This window comes from Erpetoichthys calabaricus, chromosome 1, assembly GCF_900747795.2.
Source record: "Erpetoichthys calabaricus chromosome 1, fErpCal1.3, whole genome shotgun sequence".
Lineage (NCBI taxonomy): Eukaryota > Metazoa > Chordata > Cladistia > Polypteriformes > Polypteridae > Erpetoichthys > Erpetoichthys calabaricus.
In genome coordinates, this window is record NC_041394.2 from 12,770,054 (window position 1) to 12,778,781 (window position 8,728).

At 41.2% G+C, this 8,728-nt stretch overlaps 1 protein-coding gene across 1 annotated transcript in view; it reads right to left on the minus strand.

Annotated features, from left to right (window-relative positions):
* Window positions 1–8,017, minus strand: part of ap2s1 (adaptor related protein complex 2 subunit sigma 1) — a 372,915-nt gene extending 364,898 nt beyond the window's left edge. The window contains exon 1 of the transcript XR_007936347.1: window positions 7,850–8,017. The gene's annotated coding sequence lies outside the window, so the exon portion shown is untranslated. The remainder of the gene's footprint in view (window positions 1–7,849) is intronic.
* Between the last annotated feature and the right edge of the window lie 711 nt (window positions 8,018–8,728).

An 8,728-nucleotide genomic window follows, 5' to 3' on the forward strand; every position in this document is an offset into this window, starting at 1 on the left:
AGGTTTGGCTGAGCGTGACAGGAGAAGGTCCTCAGCACCTGCTGATGTCTATGAATCGCAGATGTCAAGTGGTCATTGCATGCAAGGGATATGCGACAAAGTCCTAAATATGACATCTTTAATAGAACAGCCATTGTTATTTTCCCCCAATATTACGGTGCTTGAAATGGGGGGGTTTGGACCGTGAAGAAAAAGTGTCATCATTTCTACATGGTGGAACTGAAATGTATCAAAATCCCCTTAAATCAGGGATGTCGAACTCTGGTCCTAGAGGGCCACAGTGGCTGCAGGTTTTCATTCCAACCTTCTTCTTAACTAGCGACCAGTTTTTGCTGCTAATGAACTTATTTTGCTTTAGTAGTCTTAGACCCCTTAGTTTCTTCTTCCTTAATTAGAAGCCAAACAATAATGAGACATAAAACGAGCAGCTAACCTGTGCCCATCACGCAATATGTGAAAATAAAGAAAGGTGAATTTCTCAGTAAGGCTGATCTGCTCAGGGTCACCAAAACATTTTGATGATGTTCTTAGAAAAACAGAAAATCAACAGTTTTGGAAACATCTGCTGTGCAGCAGAATGAGAGCAGCAACTAGTTATGGAATTAAATTAATGGGTTTAATACACAGCAAGAATCAGCTTTTCATTAAGAAATTGGTTGGAGTTTGAAGCCCCCCCAAGTTAGCTGGTCACCTTTTGGCTCGTTTCATGTCTCGTTTTTGTTTGGCTGTCATTTAATGAAGGAAAGAATCAGTTCAGAGGACTGAAACCTTAAAAACAGGGCTATTAAAATGAAGGTTAATTATCAGTGAAAACTGGTCACTGATTAGGAAAGGGTGAGAATGAAAACCTGCAGTCACTGTGGCCCACCAGGCCCAGAGTTCGACACCCCTGCCTTAAATGAAAGTCTGCAATGTGCACTTTAATCACGTCTGAATGTTTTGATTTGTAATTTTAAACTATGGTGGGGGGGGGGGGGAGGTTTGGGGGGAAATCAAGGAAAGGCGTGTCTATGTCCCAAACATTATTGAGGGCACTGTATGTACAATGTTAATGAATGGAAAAGAACCACAAAGACCATCAGCCTAATTCAACCACGTTCACTTATGCCCATCTATTGTGCATCCTGCCCCAATGCTCTCTGCCATTTCTTTTTCATGTTCCTCTGTGACGGTTTGCCTTTATTCCTTCACTCTTATCTCTTCAGTACAGACATTGAGGTTCTCGGCCATGCCTTAACCCTTTCCTCAACCCACATCTGGTATGGACATTTTTTCTTAACTTTCTTGCTCTTCACTCCTTTACAGGACTTCTGTCAGAATCATTTATCACCCTTCCATAAACTACAGTGGCTTCCTCAAGACCCATAAAGCAGAACCCCCAATCTGTTTGTTAATTCAGCTTGCAAACTCAAAACCTGTTCAGTATAACATGTTTTAGTGATGCTAATGCAATTACAAAGTTTTCTGTAATAACCAATTAGCATCAACACCTGACTAAATAAGGATAAGCTAAAGGAGTTGACCATTAGGACAATGAGGGAATGGCTGCTGAAAATGAGGCTTTGTAGCCATATGTGGATAATAAATAAAAAAACAACAGTCTTTTCAAATAGTAATAGCCATTATACACACTAGTAATGTCATGGCTGTATTTTTAACTCAGTCTAATGCTTTCTTGACAAAAAGATGCATCAATTTCTATCAAATAAACATGAACGTTTCTGGATGGGTCAAGACTTTTAACTGGTAGTGCAATTTTTAAGTAGACAAAAGTGTTTTAACTTGGCTTTATTAAAATAAAAAGTGGACAACAATGAGATGGACTATTTGCACTAGCTTCTCATAATACCAAAGTATACGATATCCGGAAGCTAGCTGCAAGACAGAACTACAAAAAGTGGGCGGCACAGTGGCGTAGTGGTAGCACTGCTGCCACACAGTAAGGAGACCAGGATCATATCCCAGGTCCTCCCCGAGTGGAGTTTGCATGTTCTCCCCATGTCTGTACGGATTTCCTCCGGGTGCACCAGTTTCCCTCACACGGTCCAAAGCAGGGGTCCCCAACTATGGTCCCTTTTCTTACTTAGTGACCTGTTTTTGCTGCTAAGTAACGTTTTCTGAATTCTTTTCATTTGACTTGCTCATGAATACTCAGACCCAAAAATTGCTTCATTTTTCTTAATTAGCAGCCAAACAAATAATGAGATACAAAATGAGCCATAACATGACCAGCAAACTGTGACCATCATACAATATCTGAAAAAAAAGAAAGATGAAGCTCTCAGGATCTGCTCAGGTCCTCTAAACATTTGACCAGAGCTCTTAGAAAATAGAAAATCAACAATTTCAGAAATGTCTGCTATTGCACAATGAGAGCAGCAACAAGCCACGGAATTAAAGAACGGCTTTAATTAACAACAAGACTCTGCGCTTAATTAAACAACTCGTTGGAGTGAAATTGGTTGGAGTTTGAGGCCCTGAATTAGTTGGTCTTCTGTTGGCTCACTCACTTCACATTTCATTTCTGTTTCGGTGCCATTCAAGGAACGAAATGAAGCAATTCAGAGGAACGATGAAGAAATTCAGGGGAACAAATCTTAAAAAAACAAGTTCATTAAAATTAATTTAAAAGAAGTTAATCAGCAGCAAAAACAGGTTACTAATTAAAGGTTAGAATGAAAACCTGCAGCCACTGTGGTCATCCAGGACCGGAGTTGGGGACCCCTGGTGCAAAGACATGCTAGGTGGATTGGTGTTTCCTCAATTGGCCCTAGTATGTGGTTGGGGTTATTTCTGTGTCTGTGTTTGCCCTGGGATGGACTAGTGCCCTGTCCGGGGTTTGTTCCTGTCTTAAAGCCTATGCAAGCTGGGATAGGCTTCAGCAGACCCCTCAACCCTGTTCAGGACTAAGCGAGTTAGAAAATTCGACTGATTGCAAAAAGTTTGCTGGTCCTTATTCAGACTCAACCACAACAATGAAAAACTGTGTGCGGTGAGCATCTCCTGTCTTCACCGACACAATGTACTGCTACAGATTATCTATTCCAGTTGACCAAAAAGATATAATATGCTCCCCTGATGATTACAGGCCTAGTGTAATTGCATCAATTCTAATGGAAGTATTTGACACATCTTAAGTCTGTTACTCTTCTACACTGTATATATACTGATAAAAAACAATATTAAAGAATTGTAACAATGCAGGAATACAGACTGACAATATCTTTGAATAATGATAACGTTTACCCCCCCGGTGGAATTGAAGAGTCGCATAGTGTGGGGGAGGAACGATCTCCTCAGTCTGTCAGTGGAGCAGGACGGTGACAGCAGTCTGTCGCTGAAGCTGCTCCTCTGTCTGGAGATGATCCTGTTTAGTGGATTCTCCATGATTGACAGGAGTCTGCTCAGCGCCCGTAGTTCTGCCACAGATGTCAAACTGTCCAGCTCCATGCCTACAATAGAGCCTGCCTTCCTCACCAGTTTGTCCAGGCGTGAGGCGTCCCTCTTCTTTATGCTGCCTCCCCAGCACACCACCGCGTAGAAGATGGCGCTCGCCACAACCGTCTGATAGAACATCTGTAGCATCTTATTGCAGATGTTGAAGGACGCCAGTCTTCTAAGGAAGTATAGTCGGCTCTGTCCTCTCTTGCACAGATCATCAGTATTGGCAGTCCAGTCTAATTTATCATCCAGCTGCACTCCCAGGTATTTATAGGTCTTCTCCCTCTGCACACAGTCACCTCTGGTGATCACGGGGACCATGAGGGGCCTGGTCCTCCTAAAATCCACCACCAGCTCCTTGGTTTTGCTGTTGTGCAGGTGTAGGTGGTTTGGGTCGCACCATTTAACAAAGTCCTTGATGAGGTTCCTATATTCCTCCTCCTGCCCACTCCTAATGATAATGAAACCGCACGTAGAAGGGAAGTGACTCGTCATTGTCTTGATTCGTTACTAACAACGTGATAATCAATGCCACCAAGACAATGCAAACAAAGCTACAACCTCTTCCAAGAAAAATTAATGATATGGTGGAATCTCAGCTGGGACATGAACACCGTTTCCATTACTAAGAAGGCTAAGCAGCAGATTTATTTACTGTGCCAAATAAAGAAATAAAATATTTCCCAGCCCACCGTAATACAATTCTATGAAGCGAATTGAAAGTTTGATCTGAGCACCTTCTCCATTGTTGTCTGGATTGGTTCAGCAACAGTCGCTCCAAAAATAGGTAGCAGTGAGTTGTGAGGCCTGTCAAAAACAATAATTGGCTTGTACTCTTCCACATGTTACAGCCATGCATGTATCCACAGGTATGCATCGCTTAATTTTCATTATATGTTATGTAAAACAATGTTATACAATTTGGACATTCTGTGAACACCATATTATACAAAGTAAAGCTAAATGGAATACAATAGTGTATCCACTCATATCTTATATATAAACATCTACACGTGGAAGTGTGTGTGTCTGTCTGTCCGGCCTGGAATTGCGAGGCTACAGCATGAAGCTCAAAGAGCCGGCAAAGCAGCCCCAAGTTAAACAGAAGAAAGAAGTACGAGGCTACAGCATGAAGCTGAAAGAAAGCGACTTCATCAACAAAGTGAAACCGCCGAGGAAAGACAAACTCGCTTAGCCGCTGAAACATAAGCGAGGCAAACACATCGGCAAAACGAAACCTCCGAGGAGAGAGAAACTCGCTTAGCCGCTGAGAGAGAATGGGGGCGAGCAGGTTCGCAAAACGAAACGGCCGGCTCTGCTTTTCAATTTATTTTCCCTGACGATTTCAATAGTTTCTAGGAGGCCGAGATTTTTTACAGCACGGGCTTACACAGCTAGTAATATAATAATTGGCTGTATTGTTCCATCTGCTGCAAACAAGCATGCCCTATGTTGTCATAAACCACATCAAAAGGATCACCACCCTACTCATCATACAGGTCATCACTTGCTCCAGAAACTCCCCTAAAATGCTTTGGATCAATTAAAAATAAAATTAATAGACACAAACCAGTAATTTAGCCTGTCTTCCTCTCTTATTCGCATATCTTTTCATGTACTGTAAGAAGGTGCGAGTGTTAGGATGGTATCGATTGTAACACTTTAAATAATGTCTTAATATAAACTTTCATGGGAGTCTACAGCCTTCATTACGATAGTGGGGCAATGGGCACAGCTAGAGTAGCAGCCCTGTTTCTTATTGTATCTTATTTCTAAATTTCATAAACATAATCAGCATAAGCCTGTAAATTGATACATTTGAAATAGGAATGTGACATTGGCCGATTTTCTACACGTTATTTTTTTTGTAAGCAGTCGATCTTTTAGCATATTAAAACAGGGGTCTGCAATTACTTTTACCAGCTGGACAGTGTCATTCTGGACACACACACCTTAGCACTACAACACCATCAGTGCCTCGAAGTGTGCTACTGTAGCACGTCACAATCTTTTATTAAATGACATTTTACAATTATGTTTAATCACATTTATTTCTTCTTTTGGCTGCTCGTGTTAGAGGTGGCCACAGCAGATCATCTTCTTCCATATCTTTCTGTCCTCTACATCTTGTTCTGTCACCCCCATCACCTGCATGTCCTCTCTCACCTCATTCATAAACAATTCTCTTAGGCTTTCCTCTTTTCCTCTTCCCTGGCAGCTCTATCCTTAGCACCTTTCTCCCAAAATACCCAGCATCTCTCCACTGCACATGTCCAAACCAACGCAATCTCGCCTTTCTAACTTTGTCTCCCAACAGTCCAACTTGAGCAGACCCTCTAATGTCCTCAATTTCTAATCCTGTCCATCCCCATCACACCCAATGCCAATCTTAGCATCTTTAACTCTGGTACCTTCAGCTGTGTCTCCTGCTTTCTGATCAGTGCCACCGTCTCCAGCCCATATAACACAGCTGGTCTCACTACCGTCCTGTAGACCTTCCCTTTCACTTTTGCTGATAAGCGTCTGTCACAAATTACTCTCGACACTCTTCTCCACCCTGCCTGCACTCTCTTTTTCACTTCTCTTCCTCAATCCCCATTACTCTGTACTGTTGATCCCAAGTATTTAAACTCATCTCCACTTCGCTCAAACTTCGCCAGCTCTTCTCCCTGCATCCTCACCATTCCACTGACCTCCCTTTCATTTACACACATGTATTCTGTCTTGTTCCTACTGACCTTCATTCCTCTCCTCTCCAGAGCAGATCTCCACTCTCCAGGGTCTCCTCAACCTGCTCCCTACTATCGCTACAGATCACAATGTCATCAGCAAACATCATAGTCCACGGGGACTCCTGTCTAATCTCATCTGTCAACCTGTCCATCACCATTGCAAATCAGAGCAGAGCCGAACCCTGATGTAATCCACCTCCACATTGAACACATCCGTCACTCCTACCGCAGACCTCACCACTGTCACACTCCCCTCGTACATATTCTGTGCCACTATTACACACTTCTCTGCCACTCCCGACTTCCTCATACAATACCACAACTCCTCTTGAGGCACCCTGTCATATGTTTTCTCTAAATCCTTTAATCACTATAACTATTCACTGCTGTAATGGAAAAACACTTGGTGCTGCTCATCCATGTGCTCATTCACCCATTGTGTTATAGGAGAAATTGAACTGTGGGATGCCGACAAAAGTAAAAGTTGATCAGATTTTGCTGGCTTTAGCAGCTGCTTCACAGAGGGGTTTACATGAATAAAACAGTTTGGGGTCCAGCACAGTAATAATTGTGGTTTGATGAATTTTTTTTTTTTATCTGTTTTTGCTGCAGTTTCCTCATACAGTTGGAGAAACAAGCTCAAATTTCAAATCAGCCTATAAAAAATTGTGACCGCTGATGGATGGTAACTGTAGTTTTGTGATGGGCCACAATGCTCACGAAGGTAAAAGCCAAGGCTAGTTAAATTGTACTTAATTATTACTGTGTTTTAATGACAAAAATATCTCATCATTTGATTTCACCAAGGTAAAGAATTTAGTGCATACAGAATACATTCATAACATAAATTCATTTTGAGTTATATTCAGTATTGGGTATCAAAAGTTGGACTCAATTTCAATACTTTTCTTAGTATATCTGTATGAAATTTTGGTATCATGACAACATATGTACAGCATAACTACATGTATGTGTGGGACTGTACTTACACCCTATAGACGCACACGTTTTCATATCTCCTTTATAACTGCACTATTCTTCTCTATAAGGTATGTTGTTTAACTTTTGTTATGTAATCTGTATGTGATGTTGTGTTCTGTTTTAACCAACTCCAAGGATACCAAGTTAAATTCCTATACATTAAGAACTGGCGAATAAAAGTAATTCTCATAATCTTCTGCTTTTAAGGGCTGATGATCGGCAGTGACAAGTATGCTGTAAATATGCCTTCAAGGTTGTTTTTCAATACATAAAAATGAACGACTTTACAAATAAACAACTTGGTAATTTGCACTTTAAAACTACCAGTGCACTAGAAATGAACTCAACCGATTAGCGATTAACTAAATCAGGGCAATAAAACTGGACTAGACGTTCGGCAGTTTCTCGGTGTTGGCTCGCCAACTGTGCGGTCGCGGCGGCTCAGCCGCTGTACGGTGCGCCGATGCTGCCCGGAGAAGCCCAATCAATCATGCGGCGGACCTACTGTACACATCGTAAAATCTACCCCGTCTCGAAAACAACTCAAAAAAGCAGTTCCACAGAAAATGACATAAGCAGTTTTAATGGTTTCTTACAGAAATTGTTGTCGCCCTGACGAAAAATGCTGCATCCACGCCCGTTCATTTATACGAGGAAAGAAACAGATAAACAACCTGGGAGTTGTCATTACTTACCATTGTTAAGTAGAATTCTGTTTATCCACTAGACGGGGCAATTAAGAAAATGTGGTCGAAATAACGACCTAATTTACTATTCATACATGTATTAATTTACTCTCCCTCTCTATCGGAAACCCTGCAACACCACCTGACAGGAAATTTAAAACTGAACCCCAGTCAGGCGGCTGTACTATTGCTTCATGGGAAACGTAGTACATTTAACTTCCGTCGCGCGGCTAGACGAACAGCCCACGGAAGTGTATTTCTGCGCAAAGCATGTAGGGAAATGAAGTTTTGGTGACATTTAGGCTCAGATAGGCTTTGTTGAGGTTGTAAGTGCCGTTTTCCCGTAACAGAGTCCAGCTGTAGACGAGGAACTCTAACAGAAAATTTTATATTTCTCATTGCATCCATTTACAGTCAGTTTCAGAATTTCCAGTCCATAAGTAATATCTCTTTTCATGGCTAATTATAGGATGCTGTGCCTGATAGATAGATAGATAGATAGATAGATAGATAGATAGATAGATAGATAGATAGATAGATAGATAGATAGATAGATAGATAGATAGATAGATAGATAGATAGATAGAGTGAAAGGCACTATAGATAGATAGATAGATAGATAGATAGATAGATAGATAGATAGATAGATAGATAGATAGATAGATAGATAGATAGATAGATAGATAGATAGATAGATAGATAGATAGATAGATAGATATCTTATTCAGTCCGTCACGTCCCCCCTACTGGCAAAACTGCAATGAACTCAGTCCATTGAGCATAACAGTGCTGACACAATCCTCAAACTCCCCTGAATGTTTTCTACATTTTCATTTCTGCTGTTATTAACTCTTCAATTTCCTCTGAGATTAATACAGCTTCTATCTA